Source organism: Euprymna scolopes, chromosome 46 (genome assembly GCF_053919585.1).
Source record: "Euprymna scolopes isolate OS-2025 chromosome 46, ASM5391958v1, whole genome shotgun sequence".
NCBI classification, from domain to species: domain Eukaryota; kingdom Metazoa; phylum Mollusca; class Cephalopoda; order Sepiida; family Sepiolidae; genus Euprymna; species Euprymna scolopes.
The window spans coordinates 2,434,675-2,444,468 of record NC_136527.1 but is presented as its reverse complement, the minus strand read 5'-3'; the positions used below and the strand labels follow the sequence as shown (position 1 = coordinate 2,444,468).

Below are 9,794 nucleotides of genomic sequence, written 5' to 3'. Positions count from 1 at the left end.
GATGTAAGGGATCTATTCAAAGTATACTGGATGGAAGAGTGGAAAAATGAAATTATGCTTTGAATAGATATATACACACACATACAAACATGCTTTGAATCTATACACACACACACACCCATACAAACATGCTTTGAATATATATATATATATATATATATATATATATATATATGAGCAAACAGTTAATAAAATATGTTAAAAAACACTTTGAAATGAGTTAAAAACATATACCCACACATACAAACATACTTTGAATCTATATATACGTATATACACAGACACATACAAACATGCTTTGAATATATATATATATATATATATATATATATGTATATATATATATATATATATATATATATATATATATATATATATATACACACACATACAAACATGCCTTGATACGGCTGAAAATATCCTGTATCTCTATAAGGCCACCATTCGCCCATGTATGGAGTACTGTTGTCACATCTGGGCTGTGCCTAAATCAAAACGTAGATACCATGAACAAAGCTTCTTTCTTAGAACTGCACGCCTGTGGAACTCTGTTCCGCTTGCCTGTTTCCCTCCCGACTTCAACCTGGATGTCTTCAAGTCCAACACAAACAAATTCCTGATGAACCGCCCCCTCCCTAAATAATGACACCTTACCAATTCTCCAATACTATTGCTACACTATCCCTTTGGTTACTGTACACACAATAACCATTATCCCTGAGTGGCCATTGGGCCTTGATAAGTGGTGAACTCCATGTAAAAAAAAAGAAAAAAGTTTCTCCCTGTGTATTACTGACACTCCAAAAAATGTGTAGTGACACACGAAAAATATGTTGTGACACGCGAAAGATGTGTTGTGACATGTAATTATTTGCTATGACATGCGAACTACCCTGGTTTTGTTTGTGCAACTTGTTTTGTGTTTCACTGTCATCTTCTTTCGTTCTTTCTGATTAAACTGCGTCATCTATTGCTAATTTTTATAGATACTTATTAGTGATTGGACGATTCCAATATGGCCAAGAACACATTATCCGAAAGTACTTCCTTTGAATTCCTCGGCCTAACGTTTACAGGGAACATGAACTGGAATAGATACATTGAGAGCATTGCAAAGGCTGCTGCGAAGAAGGTGGGCTCTCTCTACCGTGCTAGAAAACTATTTATGGCTGAAAATATCCTGTATCTCTATAAGGCCACCATTCACCCATGTATGGAGTACTGTTGTCACATTTGGGCTGGTGCATCTGCTCCTTGTCTCTCGCTCCTGAACAGGGTTCAAAAGAGAGTCACCAACCTGATAGGTCCTGAACTGTTATCTAGGCTCCAGCCTCTGTCCCATCGACGAAATGTTGCATCCCTCTGCCTGTTCTATAAGTACTTTAATGGTGAATGCTGTGACAGACTACAAGCACTTGTAGCCCTTGACGTGAATACCCCCGAAAAACTCAACAAGCAGCTAAATCCCACCCCTTCACAGTAGAGATCCCGAGATGTAAGAAAGCCTTTTACTCCAATAGTTTCCTCCCCAGAACTGCTAGACTTTGGAACCCCCTTCCGGGATTCTGCTTTCCCAACTGTACTGATATGCAGAAGTTCAAGTGTAATGTGAACAAACATCTTTCTACTCATCTCCGTTCATAATGCCCCTGCAACTTGTGTGTCCAATAGTAGCCCCCTACTTCAAAGTGGCACTGTGCCTTGTTTGGGGTGAAAATTGAATTAAAAAAAAATTATTTCCGATTCTGATACAATTACCGATTCCGATACTTTAAAAATCTCCAATTTTTAATTATGAAGTTGTAATTTTTTCCGGATTACTGTAAAAACACACGTTAAAGGTACATATTTTTATTTATTTATTTTGTTTACTTGCCTCCCCAGGAGGGCAGAGTTAGACATAAGGTAGGTTTTTAATGTGGAGGGGGAAACCAGCTCCCCAAAAGTGGGTTAGTTAGAAAATCAATAAAATGTATCAGTCGTAAAGGATTTCTTCCCCACCAACCAAAACCAAAAATGTAAACGTCAAGTGCATCATCAGATCAGTTATCCTTTGCTTCAGGGGTAGATCCTTGGGTCATTATTATTCCTGGTATTCATGGACGACCTCCCGGAAAATATTGCGTGCGTGATGGGTATATTTGCTGATCATACAATGCTCTATATTATGCAGGAGGGAATAAGAGATGTACATAAATATAAGACAATAATTACAAGAAACCCTCTCTACCACCAACTCATTTAAAAAAAAAAAATGGGCGAAAGGTGATAACGTACACGCAAGCATAGTATTATATAGATATGCCTTCAATTAAGAATAGTATTATATATATATATATATGCCTTCAATTAAGAATAGTATTATATATATATATATATGCCTTCAATTAAGAATAGTATTATATAGATATGCCTTCAATGACCAACGACTCTTTATCTGAGAGTACATCTTTCAAACTCCTTGGCCTAACGTTCACAGGAAACATGAGTTGGAACAATTACATTGAAAACATTGCCAGGGCCGCTGCAAGGAAGGTGGGCTCTCTCTACCGTGCTAGAAAACTACTAACAGTCGAAAGTATCCTGTACCTCTATAAGGCAACCATTCGCCCATGTATGGAGTATTGCTGTCATATTTGGGCTGGTGCATCGGCTACTAGTCTCTCGCTCCTTGACAAGGTTCAAAAGAGAGTCGCAAATCTGATAGGCCCTGAACTGGCATCTAAGCTTCAGTCTCTGTCCCATCGACGAAACGTTGCATCCCTCTGCCTGTTCTACAAGTATTTTAATGGTGAATGCTCTGATGAACTGCAAGCACTTGTGTCCCCATGACGTGAACACCCTCGACAGACCCGACAAGCTGTAAAATCCCACCCCCACACTGTAGAGATCCCTAGATGTAAAAGATCTTTCTACTCCGGTAGTTTCTTCCCCAACGACTCTTTATCTGAGAATACATCTTTTAAACTCCTTGGCCTAATGTTCACAGGAAACATGAGTTGGAACAATTACATTGAAGGCATTGCCAGGGCCGCTGCAAGAAAGGTGGGCTCTCTCTACCGTGCTAGACAACTATATATATATATATAATTTTTTTTTAAATAAATAATGTTAAAGATTTTTTTGTTTGAGAAAAGGTTTAGAGGTAAGTCAAATAAATACTTTCAAGGAATTTTTTTGTAATTTTTTTTTTCAAGAAAAATTTAAAACAATTTTTTTATTTTTGTTTTTTTAATGTTATTTTTTTACTTTTTATTTATTTCTTTTTTTTTTCAAAGAAAACCATGAGAACTAGAAAAGTTCAAACAAAACTTGGTGGCATAGTTTTTTTTATATATTAAAACAGATATTGTTATTGTTTCCTCAGACCGTTGTTTTATTAATGGTGTGTGTGCGTAGGTCGTATAACACATTCGCACTGTGTTGCTCGCTCAAACGCTCACAAGTTGATGATTTTAATTATGATGGCAATTGTCAGCATAGACTTGCCAAAAAAGTTACCAGTCTGGATAATGTAAAGGTTCGGCATTTGGTAGCCTGACACCTTCAGGCATAGCCATCGCTTACCTTTCCTCTTATAATAAGATTGCACCTGTGTCCACATCGTGCACAAGTTTATGTCCGTGCCAGTAAATTTTCTCTTGACAAAATCGAGGACTCCGGCTGGTGTTTTCAGCTGCTCACTTAAGGCTGTAAAATTTTTTAAAAATAACAAGTTTAATAGCAAATTATGCAATATTTGTTTTTTAAATCGGTTTTCTTTAAAACAAGATTTAAAGAAAATCAACGAAATTTTACTTACTTCGATTATAAAAAAAATATATATATATATTCCAAAAAATCACTTACCTATAAAAAAATTCTATTCAATGTGTACTTCTATTGTTCATTGTTATGAATTTATCCATATTTATACTTATATTTCATGTCCTTTTTAAATAAAATACTTTTTTTAAACAAGGATTCAAAAAAAAAACGCTAACTCAGATGCTTTTCACTGTTCAAATAAAGAAAGACAAATTTCTGATTTTCTTCGCGTTTATCTTCCGGTGGCTTCGAAGCGCCACAATTAATGTCCCTTTCTATTGTGTGCTGTAAACCAAAATTAGTATTTTTGGGCCACCTTAGTGAAAAATGAACACATTCACTTATTAGTTTTTGCCGTTAAAAAACTCCCACTCTACCAATTAATTTTTTAAAATTTATTCTCTTAATGAATTACATGAGTTTTGGATTAATATATTTTATTTCTACTTTATCGAGTGAAATTTTTTAACTATCTAAAAAAAGAAAACATTGAATGAAATAAAAAAAATTGTCGTGAGCGTCCGATATTTACTTGACAATCTAAGCATAACATGAGGTTTCACTTAAAACAAAAAATCAACGTGGTTTTTAAAAAGAATTGTTTTATACTTTGGACTTTACAGGAAAATTTAAAAAAAAAGACAATTCTTTTTTTTTCATTTTAAATTAGAATATTTTATTTATTGATCTTTTATCTTCAATTTGTGATATATAAAACTGAGGTGAGTAAATTAATTATTTAATTTTTAATAGACATTTCAGCTTGGGTCTCTTCAGACTTGTGGGCCGACAACCAATCTTGCTGCCACTCTCACGGTCTGCCGACGACCACCTGATTACACTAGGGGATCATCATACTTTTCAATACATCCAGGCAAATTTTTATGTTTATTTTCAAGCTGATTTCGAAGATGTGAGGTGCCACGATGTGGCCCTCACTTAAAACACATCAGAGACCATAACAATGACCGGAAACTTTGTTTTCATCACTCTACGCACGTCCCTGTTATTCGTGGCAATCCATCGATGCATTTTGAGGATGCTGGCAATGGTTTTGTTGTCATAACTTGGATCGGTAGAGAGCATGAGTTGTACAGCGGCACATCTCCGATCTCGTTTGTTAAACATTGTGTTACCTTTAGACATGATAGAAGGATCCTGTCGCTTTTGGGATTCGTGCACGACTGGCCAACTAGTAAATGGCCTGCAACAAGAAAAAAAAAAGAAAAAGAAACTGGTTTTCACCAAACGGAAATGAAATCATGTCGTCTTTTCTAGGGCGACAATTTTATCGTTCCACTCTGTATATTTGAATTGTGTTTTTACTAGATGGGCCGGCTTGAGGTATTCGCACGCAAGTCTCCCACCCTTATACCACTTTCTCGATTGCTTTTTTTTTGGGGTGGGGGAGGAAGGGTTTTACTTCTTTTTTAAAGTTGCCGATAAAATTATTATGACTTTCCTTCGTTCACTCAAGCTGAAAAGAAAGGGTTTTTTTTCGCGATTATCTTACGGTGACTTATAAACGCCATAATTAATATCTCTTTTTATTGCGTGCTGTTAACCAAAATTAGTATTTTGGGGCCTCCGTAGGTTAAAAAAAGCACACATTCACTTATAAGTTTTTTTCCGTTAAACGAAAATCCCAGTCGACCGATTTTTTTTTTTAATTCTCTAATCAAAAACTCATATATTTCATTAATTATATTTTATTTCTACTTTATCGAATGAATTTTTTTAATATCTAAAAAAAAGAAAATATTCAATGAAATAGAAAAAATTCTCGTCAACGTCCGGTATTTACTTGACGATATGAGCATAACATGAGCTTTCATTAAAAAAAAAAAAAGGTTTTACACTGTGGACTTTATAGGTAAATTTCCAAAAAGCACTTTTTTTGTTTTAAATTTGAATATATTATTTATTGATCTTTTATCTTCAATTTGTGATATATAAAACTGAGGTGAGTAAATTAATTATTTAAATTTTAATACACATTTCAAAATAGGGGGGGGGGTGAATTAAAAAAAAAAAACGTTAATCTAAAATATTATATTTTGTTTATTGGAAAAAGCATAAAATTTCACATTGAGCCTGAAAATATCGTAAAAATTGAACCAAAAGAAAAATTGTGATAGATTTTTAAAGTTTAAAAATTGAAAAAAATTCACTCGTAAAATTCAATTGATTTCATTACGTAAAAATATGACTGGTTGAACGCGCACCACCGGCAATTTGTAAACACTGTTTGTTTGTTTTTTTAATATAAAAAAATGATATTTCTATTATTTTTTAAACAACTTTAATAGTTTATTTTGGAAGTATATTCCATAAAGAAAATAAACAACCCACTTTAAAAAGAAAAATTACGAGTTTTTTTTTTTTTTTTTTCGCAGTTTTCTGTTAGGGGTGTCAAAAATTTACCAAAAATTCTGATACATCTAGGGATGTTTCTTTATATTTTGCGTCTGTAGCAATTTCAATTATTATTATCATTATTATTGTTGTTGCTGTTGTCAATGGCAGAAGTAGTAGTAGTAGTAGTAGTAGTAGTAGTAGTAGTAGTAGTAGTAGTAGTAGTAGTAGTAGTAGTTTAATGTTTCACAAAAAAGGATCGTGACGAAGTTGTGGAATATTATTTCCTATTGTCATATTTCTGTGATTCCTGAATGTCGGTCGAGACGGTTTTCATTTTCTTCTCTCCTTTTTGGAATTTCCTTTTTTTTTTTTCTTTTCGAATTCACGGAGAAAGGTCGCGCGGAAGTTTCGCATCGTTGTCACCTGCCCCTTCCCTTTTGCGTCACCGAATCACCAACAGTCACCCCCCCTCCGTACACCTTCCTCACCGGTACCGATAGCATGACAGTGTCCTCGAACAAGCGCTATATAGTAGTGTTACACTTACGCAAATATATAGAGTACCTATTTACTATGCCTCCCCACGGGATAGAGTTAGACACCAGGGTCGTTTTTTAACGTGGAGAAAAGGTACAAAAATAAAAATTGTCTCAGTCGTGAAGGACTGATTCTCCATCGAAAGAGAACGAGAAATGGAAGTGCAGCATCTGAAGAACAGATACTACACTTTGATCTCGGCCAAAAGGCCAAAGTAGAGAACGATAAAGTTGTCGCCCTAAAGAAGACAACAGCTTTATTTGAAAACTTTTATTAAAAATCAATTCAGAAAAAAACTTGATTATATAGTAGAGCTGACATCTATTCAATGTAGCCGCCTTCAGCTTCAATCACCGCCCCGAAACAAGTCCGGAACTGGGAGCATGCCTTTTCCACAAGCGCCGGCAAGAGCTCGGCGAATACTCGGCGGATGGCGGCTATCAGGCTAGCTTTGATGTTGTGGGAGGTCGTGTTGGTGATGTTCCCGACGTATGCCTAAATGAAGTAGTTCAGCGGATTTAAGTTGGGGAGGAGGAGTGGCAGTGAGACAAAGGGCACAAAGTCGTAGTACTCCTACTGAAGCCAAGCCTGTGTCTCTTTGGACTTGTGGACCGGCGCCGAGTACTGCTGCCACACACATGGTCTGCCAGCAGCCACCTGATTGCACCAGGGAATCACCACACTCTTCAGCACATCCAGGTACACTTTGGTGTTGACTTTCAAGTCGACTTTGAAGATGTGAGTAGCAAGATGTGGCCCTCACTTGAAATCACACCAAAAACCATAATTGTGAGCGGAAACTTTATTGTGTTGTACCCTCAAGCATTGAACCGTCTGGATTTGCATTTTGAGGGTGCTGGCAATGGTCCTGTTGTCATAACTTGGATCAGTAGAGAGCATGAGTTGTACAGTGGCGCATCTCCGATCTCGTTCGTTGAACATTGTGCCACTTTCAGACATGATAGAAGGCTCCTATTGCTCTTGGGATTTGTACACAACTAGTCCACTAGTAGATGGTCTGCAACAAAAAAAAGAAAACAGATTTTCATCAAACGGAAATGGAATCGTGGCCGGAAACTTTATTTTCATCAGCCAGTTTCATCGTCCCAGTTATTCGTGGCAATCCAGTGATGAATTTTGAGGGGTCAAAATTAAAAAAAAAATTGTTAGGCATTTTGTACATTCATTATAGTTTTGTTTTTTTTTAGTTTTAATCGTTTTATATGCGTGTCACGTTGGTACAATGATTTTGGTTTCGATTCTAGTTGATGGCACCTTCAGTACTTTTTTTTGACTTTTGAAATATAGACTCTATAATAATATCTGGATGAATTAAAATATCATATTTAAGCGTATATTACGCCCGAACAAAACCGATTGCCCACCACACACACACACACACACACACACACACACACACACACACACACACACACACTAGTTATTAATAGATTATTTTTGCTTATTTTTAAATGACTAAATTGTCAGTTTTTTGCATTTTTTTTGTAAGTGTTAGATGCACTTATTTTGAAAAAAAAACAATAGACAGAAAATTATTTAAAAAAACAACCTTTATGGTGTAATTAGCCGCCTTTGGGCGAAGATGTCATATTCCAAAAATCACATGAATTAATCAAGTAAATTATCTTTAAGAAATTTAATTTATGACGTGTTTGTTTACAATACATTTACATTCAAAGGGGGACAACTCTATTCGGATTAATGAGATTTATCTATCTCTACAATTATATAAATGCGACTTATAGACTCCGAAACGGCTAAACAGATTTTCTTTAAAATTTACAGAACTTTAGTGTATAAGTCTGATAGTGATCTTAAGTTTTGTCTCAGAATACCCCCGATTATTACCGATAATTAGCGATAATCGATAATCGAAATCGTTATTTTAATTTATTGATCATCGGTAAAGCCATTTTTCCATGTCGTCACTTAGCAACAATGATAGAACAACGGGCCGTGAAAATTCTACTGTGGGTAAGTTGATAGCTTGTTTTATGTGTGTGTGTTTTTGTTTTGTTTTTTTGCATGACGTGGTCTGTATGTTACAAACACCGCACGTACATTTCTTAATTTTTCTTCATTAACTGCAAAGAATTTTTTAAGACTTGAAAATTTACGTGTTTGTTGTTGTTGTTGTTGTTGTTGTTGTTGTTGTTGTTGTTTGTGTTTTTTTCTTTTTTTTTTTGCATGACGTGGTCGGTAGGTTCAAATCCCGCACGTAAATTTCTTAATGTTTCTTTTTCGTTACCTGAAAATAAGTTTATTTATAAGATTGGAAAATTTACGTGTGTGTGTATATTTTTAAAATATCTATTATTTTTGCAATATAAAACTGGAATATTACTTTATTTATAATTGACAAGCAACTGATCCTGAAGAAATTGCAAAACAGTCTACACACATATTTAGTGAAAATGTGATTCAGAGGTTTCTTATATGTCGGTTTAACAAAACATAGACCCCAACAAACCAAGCACAAGTAGTATGGCCGGCAACATAAGGTAAGGAATTTTTCGACACAGTTGACTAATTGTAGAACTATATATACCGACAACCTCATAAATTCTTACAACGAATAGATAGTCGATGTTGATATTGTGGTTTCTTTTGCATACGGTTCAAGAAATCATGGCTTCCAAAACCTCGCCAAAGTAGTGAGTTTTGAGCTGGAAGAATAGCTGCTAAGAACAAATCGGAGAAACTGGATTGTTGCTGGCACGTTTCGTCCACTCTGAGGAGGTGACGTTGATCAGTAAGGTGTCAATATAACACTGGTCAACAAATGTTTATTTTTTTTCTTTGGCAGACAATCTAGGAGTGTTTTCTGGGGTTTTGAAGGTCGCTGATTACGAATATAACATTGGTTTTGCCAGATTGGCTCTAGTTTAGAAGATACTGATAGCCCCAAATAAGCCTAAACTGCTAAAATTCTCCCTGAAATACTTCAATATAGAAGCAGTAAATAATAATTTTCTGATATTATTGAATCATTATAATGATTATGTATATATTGAAGTATTTCAGGGAGAATTTTTATATAATTATTTATATAGGGAGAATTTTTATATAAT

The 9,794-nt window shown here is 35.1% G+C and overlaps 1 pseudogene; it reads right to left on the bottom strand.

Annotated features, from left to right (window-relative positions):
* Window positions 1-6,697: 6,697 nt before the first annotated feature.
* LOC145271976 (U2 spliceosomal RNA) lies at window positions 6,698-6,928 on the bottom strand (annotated as a pseudogene).
* Window positions 6,929-9,794: the final 2,866 nt, after the last annotated feature.